Source organism: Sarcophilus harrisii, chromosome 1, assembly GCF_902635505.1.
Source record: "Sarcophilus harrisii chromosome 1, mSarHar1.11, whole genome shotgun sequence".
Taxonomy (NCBI): domain Eukaryota; kingdom Metazoa; phylum Chordata; class Mammalia; order Dasyuromorphia; family Dasyuridae; genus Sarcophilus; species Sarcophilus harrisii.
The window spans coordinates 544,554,168-544,566,733 of NC_045426.1; the positions used below are offsets into that span (position 1 = coordinate 544,554,168).

At 37.4% G+C, this 12,566-nt stretch overlaps 1 long non-coding RNA gene across 2 annotated transcripts in view; it reads left to right on the forward strand.

Moving 5' to 3' along the window:
• LOC116420635 overlaps positions 1 to 3,924 on the forward strand; it is a 67,703-nt gene extending 63,779 nt beyond the window's left edge. For both annotated transcript variants that reach the window (XR_004231010.1, XR_004231011.1), the window contains exon 4: positions 3,604 to 3,924. This is a non-coding gene — a long non-coding RNA (uncharacterized LOC116420635). The remainder of the gene's footprint in view (positions 1 to 3,603) is intronic.
• Positions 3,925 to 12,566: the final 8,642 nt, after the last annotated feature.

The window sequence follows — 12,566 nt, forward strand, 5'->3', positions numbered from 1 at the left end:
GGGGGGGAGGAAGTCATGTCACTTTCTTGCTCAAAAATCTGTAAAGACTTCCAAAACCTACTAAGCAAAGTTCAAAGGCCCTCCATGATTTAGAGTCACTTTCTCAGTCATTTCCTGTGTTTTCCCATATCTATGTCTTTGTATATGTTGCTGCTGATGCCTAGAATGTCCTCATTTTCCCACTTTGTTTAATTCTTCCTCTCCCTGTAAAGTCCCTTTTAAATACTCTAAGAAATTTTACTTTGTAGAATTATTGGTTTAGACTAGAAAGCCATCTGACTCAATCTTCTTTTAGATGAAACACATAGAGGTTATGATAGTTGCTGATATCACAGCTAGTAAGTATCTAAGGCAGAATTTGAAACTGGGTCTTCTTGACTCCAATAACAGTTGGATCCACTATAGAAAAGTGAAGTTGAAGGTGCTTCCTTAAAAAACCTCAGTCTTCTCAATAAACTAGAACGAGCTGGATACCTAGAAATGGTGGCAGGGTTGGGGTGGGGGGGAATCTTGAAGAGAGATGAAAAGTAGGGAACCACAACAGATGAATAAGATTGTTGAAGAAGTGTATTATCAATTTGTAGTGGATTAAACCAACATGATTTCATGACTTTGTTCAGCAAGCTCAGCAATGCGACAGCAGGAAGGGAGAAATTGGACAGGGAAGAGGAAGGGACAGGTTATGCAGAGTTGAGCTTCAGCCAGTCAGGACTAGCAAAAGACTTAAGGAGAAGAGATTTTATGCATGGAACTAGTGAATCACTGATCGCGGGATCAAGACTGGCTATGGAGTACAAGACAAGTGAATCAACATCCAAGGAGACAGATGAGTGAAATATTATTATGGTGTTTAGTGACTTGTGATTTCATCTGTATATGGAATAGCCAGTGAAGAAACTCTCCCAGTGCTGAACAGCCGCTACTTTGCTCTTTAGTAATAGAACATTGCATGAGGCACTGAGAGATTAAATGATCTGTCTTAAGTGATAGGTTGTGTCAGAAGTAGTACTCTAAGTTGGGACCTCTGTTCACTTAGCCACACTGCCTCTTAGATAGGATAATTATTGGTAAACTTAAAGGCATCTTCTTTAATTAAATTCAATTACAAATATTGATTAAATACCTACCATATATAGGGTACAGTAACAGGTATTAGGGATTTCTAGCTTTAAGAATCTTATGTTCTATTGATCTACAAATCATATTCTTTGGTTTCTATGCATATCATTATTATTGGTAAAATTATTGTGTAATGGTAGTAAATATATTTGAAAAGAATTGGGCAAGCATCACTACTTGAGGGAGCATGGAATAAGTGGCCTATTGGTAGTAAGAGAGGGAGATCATATTCCTTGGCTCTATGCATGTACTTGTTATTATTGTTAAAATTCTTGGGAAGGGCCAAAAAACACAATGAAAAAAAGCTGTGGGCTTAATGTGATTGAAGGAGAAAAGTAGAATCATAATCCTTTAATTTTATGTATGAGTAAACTGAGGAACAGAAAGGTTAAGTTTTTTGACTAAGGTTTTATATATACATATATATATATATATATTAATATTATATGGCAGAGCTGAAGTTTGAGCAAAGATTATCTGACTCTAGAGATAGCTGGGGAGCTCAGTGGGTAGTCCTCTGGGTCTGGAGTCAGGGAGATCTAAGTTCAAATTTGGTCTCATTAGCTGTATGATTCCAGGCAAGTGGTTTAACTTCTATTGGCCTTAATCGGCTGAAGAAGGAATGGCAAACTATTCTTTGCCAAGAAAAGTTCATGGAGAGTGTGGTCCACAGTCATGAAAAGTGAGATAAGACCAGACAACAACATTTAACTCTGATGCAGTACTATGTCCATTACACCATGCTTTTTCTCTGGAAGGAAAGAGATTTCATTTAGGAATAGAATTTAAGATCTGAAGGTAGTATAGTTCTCTGTGGTGATGTTACTAAGGTGTTACTAAGTCAGTTGGTTAGTCAGCAGCTAAAATGGGGCTGAGATAAGTCATTGGAGAAGTTGAGAAATGGAAGTCACATGTAGAAGGGCTTTCACTGTGAATATTGACATCTCTAAGGATGATGGCAAGGGCTAGGGTTGAAAATTTAGGGCCAAGAACTGAAATCATTGAAGAAATTAGAAAATGATGAGATGGTCAATACATAAAAGTAATGAGTATTGACATAGAGGAAAAATAATTGAATAATGGCAACCAAGAAATGATTTGAATAATGGGTAGAAAGGAATATATCAACATTTTATCTTGGCTCTATGAGATTGGAGGAAATAGAAGGAATGGTCTTCATTGCACTCGATTTATATGAAATGTGGCATATTTTTAGAAAAGCCAGAATTCAATTTAAAGAATGAAGTGGAAGAAGAGAACAGGGAAAAAAAGTTGAGACTACAAGTAGATTGATTGAGAATCCAGTAAGAATTTCAAACGTTCAGTGGAAAGTAGGAAAGTAGGATTGATTTGGATGAGGAAGAAAAGTGCAAGGGAGGAAATAGGGTATGAAGGTTGCATTAATGATGGTAAATATATTTGAAAAGAATTGGGGAACCATCACTACTTGAAGGAGCATGTAATAAGCGGCCTTATTCCATGTTCTGAAGAGCTTGTACAATTAATCAGATCTAAAATCCTAGGTAGCCAGATGACCGACTAGGTCTGGAGTCAGGAAGGCCTGAACTCAAATGCGGCTCCAGAGGTATCTCCTAGTAAGTACCTATGTGACCCTGGGCTTATATTTAGCCCTAGTTGCCTCAGTTTACTCATCTAACAAATAAACTAGACAAGGAAATGGCAAACCATTCCAGTATCTTTAGCTTATTCCTCGAATAAGCTCATAAGTCAGACATGACTGAAAAATGGCTAAACCACCAAGTGCTAGATAAAATGTGGAATGCTAAGATAGTTTTTGTCTGTTACCCAAAGGTAAGATGAAAGTTCTTATATTCCTAAAATCTTATCTTCCTTCATTTAGAGACAGAGCTTGATAATCCTTCCCAAGTGAAGAATTATAGAATCAATTTGGGGCTACTCTGGGTTTATAAAATTAAAATAATAGTCACAGACTATTAATTATGTAACTATAAAACAACTGTTTCATAAAATTCAATTGACTCTTTATCAGTAATTATTAATCTTGGGTCTGTGGGTTTAATTGTTATTTTATTTTGATTTCAATATATTTGACTTCCTTTGTAATCCTATGTATACTATTTTGTGCACTTAAAATTTTTGAAAAGAGGTTAATATCAATCTACGAAAGAGATCCACAATACAAAAATAGCAAAGAATTTCTAGCGTAGAAGCTAATACGCTCACAATGTTAGAAAAGAACCCCTCTAAATCTGAATATGATGGCCATCTAGGTTCCCACTTATGAGAAGATTTATGTATTGGGAGCAGGCTAACATCAGAGAAAGAATAATAATAGTTTGGAGTCAGAACACTGGAGTTCAGTTTTTTTCTTCTTTCTGATGCTTATTATTTATGTGATCTTGGGCAATTAACTTCTCTAAGCCTCTGTTTCCTAATCTATGGGGTGGGGAGGTAAGTGTGATGGAATAGATGAGTTCTAATGTTAGAATCTTTGTGATCCAGCCCTTGAACTTGTCCCAGTCTCAGAAGTGCTCATCTGTACCTCTGCCAGCAGATGGAGATGTTTGACAACAGAGAAAATAGCCCAACTAAAGCCATCATCAATCACTTCACTCTGAAGGCTCCAACAATGCAGGACCAGTATTGGTTCAGTGGAATCTTCTTCTTCTAAAGCACCATTTCCCAAGCTAATTTGACTACAGAACACATTGGGTCTTGTAATAAATCAACAAACTTACCAATGTTGCTCTAGGGGCCTTTTATAACAGGTAAAGAATATCCCTGGGGTAAGGGATAAGGGAGAGGTATTTGGGGGCAAAATAGAGGAAAATAAATTTAGAATCATTTTAGTTCAATTTCCCTCATGTGATTTTTTGCTACATATATATTTCATATTCTGAATTTTTTTTTGCGGGAATAATGTTGCCTGAACTGCCACTTTTTTTGGAATCTTGCTTCAGAACAGCAGGAGTCTGCAAAATAGAGGTTGGGAAATACTCTTCTAAGGCTGTGTCTTAAGGCCTTGCTGCTGGCAGTCTACAGTCCTAGAAACATCACATGGGGAACTAGCCCCAGATCTTTAAACTTAGTTGGAGGCCTTGCTTTGATTCAACTTCAATCAAGCTTAATTTCAGTGTTAACTTTATTAGCCTTGTTAGCTCACCTGGCACAGGTACTGAGCATATAAAGTCACTCAGTGTGCTGGAGGTAATGCACTGTTTAACTTAGAACTGTTTCCTTCTCTCTCTCTCTCTCTCTCTCTCTCTCTCTCTCTCTCTCTCTCTCTCTCTCTCTCTCTCTCTCTCTCATTCTGTCTCTCTTTCTCTCCCCCTCCCCTCCTTCCCTCTCCTTCTCCCCTCCCCTCTCTTTCCCTCTCCCCTCCCCCCTCCCTCTCCCCTTCCCCTCCCTTCCCCTCCCCCTCTCTCTCTCCCTCTCCCTCTTCCTCTCCCTTTCCCTCTCCCTCTCCCTCTCCTCTCTCTCCCTAGTTTGGGAATCTCTAGACTGGGATTTCTGATATCACCTAGGCCCTGTGTCCTCCAGGGGCACATAATATTGGTGCCTGATGGACACCCAATCAACTTTAGCTTTATTTTAGCTCAGAACTCAAAAGCTTAAACCACTAGCCCCAATCTCCCCATCATCAGTGATTACAGACATGTGCCACCATGTCTGAGTATCCCTCTATATAATTTACCATTAGTTGATATCATGAGTTGTTTGCTTGATATATTCTGAAATCCTTTCAAAGTACAGTAATGATATGTACTCTTCCAAAAAGGAACAGTTGTAAGTAATTTTGTAGGATATATTACAATGAAAAGTCCTGCCAAGGTAAATGTTGCTTAGTTTCCCTGTACTATTTAGAGCTTATTCCAGCACATCCAGATCATATTTCTGGTCAGGGCCCTGCAGCCAATAATGGAGTACAATGCTGGATCACTTTTATTTTCTCAAGTACAGCTGAAACAAGAAAGTCAAATTTGGGATTTGGTAGAGAATAGTTTTAGGAATTTGAATTTATCCCAAACCATGTGCCCAATGTTTTAAAAGTTTGTTATTTTCTTATCCTTTTCTGTTCTACATACAACTTGATATTAAATTAAAATAATTAAAAATGCTTCTAGTGTTAACTAACCTGAAGGCTTAAAGATAATCAAAAAGTATTTATTTAGAGGCTGATGTACCTACCATTTTATTGTTGTAAATGAGTGAATAAATTCACTTTCTACTCAGGAACTATTGGGAGTTATGATTGAAATAGAAAATGTCTTTGTTTTGAAGGTATATATAAGCTTATAATTTAGTTGAGAAAACTTAGAAACTAAAATAAGGTAGTTTGTAAATTATTAACATGGACTATAACAGGCACTTAAAGAAGAGAGAGAGATCACCTTGGACTAGAACCACAGGAGGCATTTGTCAGTTTGACTCTGTATGTCATTTTTCTGAAGTGCCTTAACAACAAATTTTTATCTTTTTGTGGCATAATGGAAATGATAGTAATACTTTAAAACTTTCAAAGAACACATATGTTATCTCAATTGATCCTTTTAACAATACTGGGAGATAGGTGCCCCTATTATTATTCCTATTTCATGGCAGAGAAAACTGAGATTCTATGAGGTTAACAGAGTTGCTTGGAGGCCCATAGCTAGTAAGCGAGGCAGGATTCAAAGTCTTCTGATTTATTAACTAGAGTTAGAGGATGAGGTTGAACACCACTTCTGAAGATCTATAATCCTCTTATTCTGTATTTGGGGACTCTTGGTACTTCTGGTGGGCCTAAGATGTAGTTCTCTCCCCCTAAGGAGAGCCTGTGCTCACTGTTTTGGAATAGGGGAAAGAAATCCACCTGCAGAAGCTCCCTACTCTGATTAAATCAAATATTTAGCTTAGAAAAAAATAAATTATCTACATACATAAATCTGCAGAATTGAGTGGGGAGAACACAGGGTACATTTATCAATACTTTTTGTTGTTTTTGTTGTGGACAATTCAGTAAAAACAGTGGATAAAGCACCAGGAAGGTTTGGAGTCAGGAACACTCATTTTCCTCCTGAGTTCAAATCTGAGTTCAAAATCCTTAGACACTTACTATGTGACTCTGGGCAAGTTATTTAACCCTGTTGCCCTCATCTATAAAATGAGCTGGATAAGGCTGACCACATTAGTAGCTTTACAAAGAAAGTCCCAAAAGAAGTCATGAAGATTTAAGCAAGATTTAAACGAATGAAGAAGAGGAATAATAGGTGAACAAATGTTATCTACATTATAATTTAATTATAATTCATATATCATATATTATGATCCAATTATAATTAGAATTTGATGTTATAATTCAATTCAACTAAACATTTGTTTGCCTACTGTTTCATTTTGGGCTTTGGATGCTGAGTATTTGCCACAGATTGCTAGTGCATAATAGGCACCTAAAATGTTTCTAGATTGTTTGATTAAGTTGATTGATCAATAGTAAGCACTCTATTAGGGGCTAGAGATAAAATAAAGCAATCAATCAATTTCTCAGTATATGCTGCTTGATGGGTTGAAGGAAGGAATGGTAGAAATGTGGGTAAGTATAATACAAATTCAGGAATAAAGGAAGAACAGGGTAAGAACAGCTTCCTAGAAGAAGGTAAAAAGGGGAATGAGAAGGCCTTCCTCTAAGGGGGGGGGCGGTCACTCAGAGAAGAATATATTTAAGGAGATTCCTCAAATGAATTGTCAGGAAGGGTAAGGATTGTGCGAAGAAAGATGAAGATGAAAGAATGGCATTCCAAATAAGGTTTTTTCCCATGTGCAAACCCACAAGAGCAGAAAATGGAATGCCAAATTCAAGAATTGCCTAGAGATTAGTTTGGCTGAAATAATGAATGCAATAATAATCAGGCTAGTGTAATAAAAGACTGGAAAGATAGACTGGAGGCAGATTGGAACCATCCTACCAAATCACAAGGTTTATCATAGCCACAATGAATGCTAGATAAGGAGGAAATATTGAACAACTTTTAGCCATTTAATTTAGCCATTTCTTTCTATAGGAGAATGATAAATTCAGATCTGTATCTTATTGTGAGGAGGAAGGATTGTGGATAAAAATAACTAGAAATTAGACAAGCAATTCGGAAACCAGTATAATAGTTCAAATTAGGGAATGAGATGGTATGGTATGGGATCAAAAGATTTGGCTTTAAATCCTACCTCTGACATTCTTATCTTTGTTACCTTGAACAAATCATTTTATCTCTGAATTTTTTCAACTACAAAACTGAAATATACAATGTGGTTGAACACATGATCTCTGAGGTCTCTTTTAATTCTAAATCTATGATCTTGTGGTAATGAGCCTGAATTATGTTGGTGGTCAAGTGGTTAAGAAGGAAGGAATTGATGAGGGTTTATAAGACTTGAGATCTAATTGGTTATGGGGATAAGGGAAAGGAAAGATCCAGAGATGAATCAAAGTTTTAATCCTGGAAAGTATGATGGCACCCTTCACACAAAATAGGGATATTTAGAAGAGGCTCACATTTAGGAGAAAAGATGATATGTCAAGTTTAGTGCATAATAGGTTTGAAGTTCTCCGATTATAATAATGGGTTTTGGTGTTATAGATAAAATTAAGTTATTTACTGATCTCTTTATTTATATCACTATCACATTCCAGTGGCCATTTCCAACAACTTCTCATTTTTAAACAAAGTTATGATTAAGCAACATACACACACACACACACACACACACACATTGTTTACATATAAAAATGTGTACCTTAAACCACACCTTCAGTACTTCAATTTTTTTTTTTTTTTTGTGAAGAGATAGGAAGTATGTTTCTCTCATTACTCTGATTTTTCCAGTTTTTACAATAGAATTGAGTTGTAGAGGGGGGAACTAAAGCTAGGAATTTAAGTGATCAGAAAAAAGGGGGGAAGGACATTTAAAGCTCCAGAAAAAGCAATGATCTTGGCATAAAAATGACACAGAAATGGAAAAGATCTGGTATGTGGTGAGACCATTTAAAAACACTATCCTGACTGGAGCCTAAAATATATATTGGTCACTATTGGGAGATAAAATAAGTTAGAATTCTCAAATAAAATGGTCTGTGGAAGATACTTTCTGCTTCCCTACCTTCATATCCTTTTCCATATCATTCTTTCATGCTCTTTCCCAGCTCTTAGCAACAGTGGGTATAGCAATTGGCCTTCCTTCCTTCCTTCCTTCCTTCCTTCCTTCCTTCCTTCCTTCCTTCCTTCCTTCCTTCCTTCCTTTCCTCTCTTTCTTTTCCTTTCCTTCCTTCCTTCCTTCATCACTTCTTCCATCTTTCCTCCCTTCCTCATTTCTTCCTTCCTTCCTGATTGCCTTTCCTCCTCTCCATTTGTCAAACCCATCTTATTTTATGAAACTTTATCATATAGTATTTTATATCCTACTTATCTGCATTTTTGTCAGATTCCTCCACAAAATTGTGAACTCCTCAAGGGCGGGAATTGGGTAGTATCTTCAGCACAGAATGCTCTGTACCACCTCGGTATTTTGTTAATATTTTAGATTAGATTCTCCCTTGCTACCTTAGTTCATTTCCCCTCACAGTGTTCACAATGATTTTTTTCTTTTCTAGTTTTCCTGGTCTTCTTGTCTGTAAACAACAAATTATTCTCCCCCTTCTCTTTCTGTTCTTTCCTTCCTTTAATAGTTTTTCCCTAAAAAAATTTTCAACACCTCATCTGCTCTAATCAATTCCCAATTCTTTTCTGTTCTCTGGTCACTTTCATCCCCTCTTCATTGCTACCATCCTAGTGATCCATCCAGAACTTTTGTCTATTATTCAAGTTTCTCATTTAATATCATTAGGAAAGGGAAATAATTTCCAGCTATGATTTTTCCATACCCAAATGCCATTGCAAAATTTATTTGCGTGTATTTTTAAGCTGTTTGTTGTCCTGGCATCATGGAACTTGTGTCTGCATTGTGTCAATCATTTAAGTTTTCTGGGGGAGAATATAATAAACCTAGCCTAGCAGATGATAATGCAGAGGAGACATACATTCATTAGGCAACTTTCTATTAACCTGCCAGTGATGGATCAAATAATTAGATGATTTAAATGTATTATTGTCATTATAATCTTGAAATATTGAAATAATCATTATTACTCATGTCTTCCCTGTGCTAATTTCCTCCACTTTATCTTAATGCATTGATGTTTCCTTTATGTGGTTTTATTTCCCCTGTTAGCTGTATAGTGTACTTTTAGGGCTCAGTAATGTATGTCTATTTTCTATGGGCTATTATATTATAATGACTTTGCTGCCATGAGTTTACTGCATTCAATGACCCCCCACTTTGCCCTAGTAAAGTACCCTCGGCTTGGCCCTCTGCCAGAATTTCACTGTTATTTCCATTCCCTGGAGTAGTCTGAGAAGTTATATAGTCTAATACTCTTATTTGAAAGATAAGGAAACTGAGGCTCAGAGTGGACAAATGACTGGCTCATCCAAGGCAAAAAGGGAGCACTATCTGAACCCTGTTTCTCTTTCTCCAAACCTACCAGTCTCTCATATCAGATTGTTAGATGAGAGTTATTCTTTTTTTTCCCCTGGCTGTCTTGTCTGTAAACAACAACCTGTTCTTTTCTGTTTTCTCTCTGCTTTCCTTTTTTTAATAGTTTTTTTCTAAAAGAATTTCCACACCTCACCTTCTCTGTCTAATCAATTCCCAATTCTTTTCTATTTTCTGGTAATTTTTATCTCCTCCTCATCACTACCACCCTAGTGATCCAGCCATAACTTTTGTCTGTTATTCAAGTTTCTCATCTAATTTCATTACATAAGGGAAATAATTACCAGCTCTGGTTTTTCCATACCTAAATGTCTCTAGTTTTTTCAAGGGGCATAACAAGATTCACAAAACAGAGTTAATTTAAGTTCATTTTAATAATCTTTTTTAAAATTGATCTTAGGGGCAGGTAGGTGGTGTAGCCCTGAAGTCAGGAGGACCTGAGTTCAAATCTGCCCTCAGTCACTTGACATGTCCTAGCTGTGTGCCCAGGCAAGTTACTTAACCCCAATTGCCTCAGCAAAAAATAAATAAATAAAAATTAAAATTTTTTTGATGCTATCTAGCTCTTTGAGAGAGGTAGAGATAGTGTAATGTAATAGAAAGTGCATAGTTTTTATTTCTGGGCTTGAATTCCTGGCTCTGCCACTTTTTACCTTTGCAATTTTAGGTCAATCATATCACCTCTCTGAGATTTAGTTTACCAACATATTAAATGGAGGGATTAGGTAAAAATGACCTTTAAAATGACTCAGATCTAAATCTTCTCAATATTTCTCTAGCCCTTATTACAATCGTCCTGTCTGATACAAAAGCCTCCCTCAGTTCACTCTATTCCTATTCATTACTATCAGTCTAATTATAATCTTGCATAGTTATAGTCATGGCAACCTAATCTCAAAACCTTTCAATGGCTCTCTGTGACCTACTGAATAAAATGGAAGCTCCTTGCTGTTTGTCCTTTGTTTCATAGGACAATGACAATATCAGGGTGATGTCTCGACTCTAACGTGAGTTGGGTTTTGATGAGATAGAGTGGAACAAACTTATCAGCCTCTTTCTTCCTTACAAAGTCATCAAATTCCAGTGGCAAGGCAAAAGCCTGGATGACCAGTGATGTCTCCACATGTAGTGGGTGACCGTGGCTTCTTAGATGTTTGACCAAGCTCTAAGGGCTCCATTGCATCTGCCTTTATGGTCTTTGGAACAGCTTGTTCTCATCCATTCATTCCATGGAGATAGACATCTCCCTAACTTACCAACAGGTTTGAGACCTATTAATTACCCTCAATTTGGGTTGGCCAACATGATTTATTAGGGTGTTGCTGCTGTACAAGCTACAGTTTCTAGGAAACACAGATGAGAGTCGGGTGAAGATAATTAATTCACCAAAGGTGGATGAGCATCCATGAAAAAGGCATGGCAAGCTTTCATACCAGAGGTACTAGTCTAATTATCCTGATGTATATCTTGTCATTGGACCCAAATGGCTCTGGAGGAGAAAATGAGGCAGGTGGCCTTGCACAATCCTCCCTCACTTAAATCCAATTAATTTGCATTTCATGGTCTCTGATGTTCTGGGCCTCTTCAAGAATGAAGGACAAAAATGCTTTTCATGCTGTTTCTTTCCATGTAGCCTATGTTAGTCAAATAAAACTAATGCCCCTGGATTCTGGGACTGATTGCCACAATTCTCTGGTCTCCAGCTGGTGACTCAGAGCTCATGTTTCTTCCCCAGAGGAGTGATTTACTAAAAATCTCCCTTCAATTCAAGTTGACAAGAGGGAAGTAGTGGGGATAGGAAAGAATGCCTTATAAATACAGTAAATAATAATAAACTATTACCAGAACCAACACAAATTCTGTCCAACTTGCTGCATGGACTTTGTTGTTGCCAAGGAGAATGAAAAGGGTGGCAATAAGTGTTCTCTAGCTGGAGAGACTTCACAAGAAACTGGAAGCTCTGGCCAGCCTCACACATCCAGACATAGAAGCCAGCATCCACCCACAGATTTATTAAAGACAATAAACCGACCCCCCCAGACCCTGTTGACTTTTACTTTTAACCCTGCTTCTGCCTTCAGACTGCCTCCCATTTCTGACTTCTTGAAACTCCCTAGCTATCCGTTTCACTCTTGACCTGAGCTTGTTAGGATTGTGATTTTTATTCCTAGCTATCTGGGGACTTCCTGGCTGCAATGTTTAATCCCAGCTCTCTGCAGGAACCAGAATAGTGGCAAGGGAAACATTATACTCAAGGGTAGAGCATGCTGAGGATACAGCAGTGAATGCTGACCAAGGAGAGGGGATTGAAGATGATTTCCTCAATCATAGTATGATAGATTTAAAACTAGAGGGGACCTCAGAAATCATTTTATTCACCCCCCTCTTTTACAGGATAGTTAAATAACTGATACAAGGTTACAAGGTAGTATTATGGGCAGAAATTTTCTGACCTGGTTCCTTTCATTTAGCCGACACTGAATAATTTTAATCCTGTTTTCTTTCTTTATCAAGTTCCTAATAGAACACTGTTTTATATAAACCCAAATAAAAGTTCTAGGACAAGTTATTTTTATCCTCAAGGGGCTTTAACCGGCTGTTCTACCTGTAGTTAAATTGGAGAAGAATGATCACTGCTTTTCCCCCTAGAGATCTTTTACCAGTTTCAAAGTGGGCCAGAATCACTCCCTGAGCAGGAGAGGAAGTAAACCATGTTTGGAGCAGTTTTTGCTTGCTTCATTTTTCAACATTTTGGCAAAATCACTTGAAAAATGAATTCTTTTGGCCCAAGCTCAGTTAGATTTCTGAAGCACTTACCATGCCAGGGCAGCTCCCCCTCAGCACCTCCACCCATCAGCTGAAGCTATGCATATGACTGAGGCTGTGCCAACATGGGACCA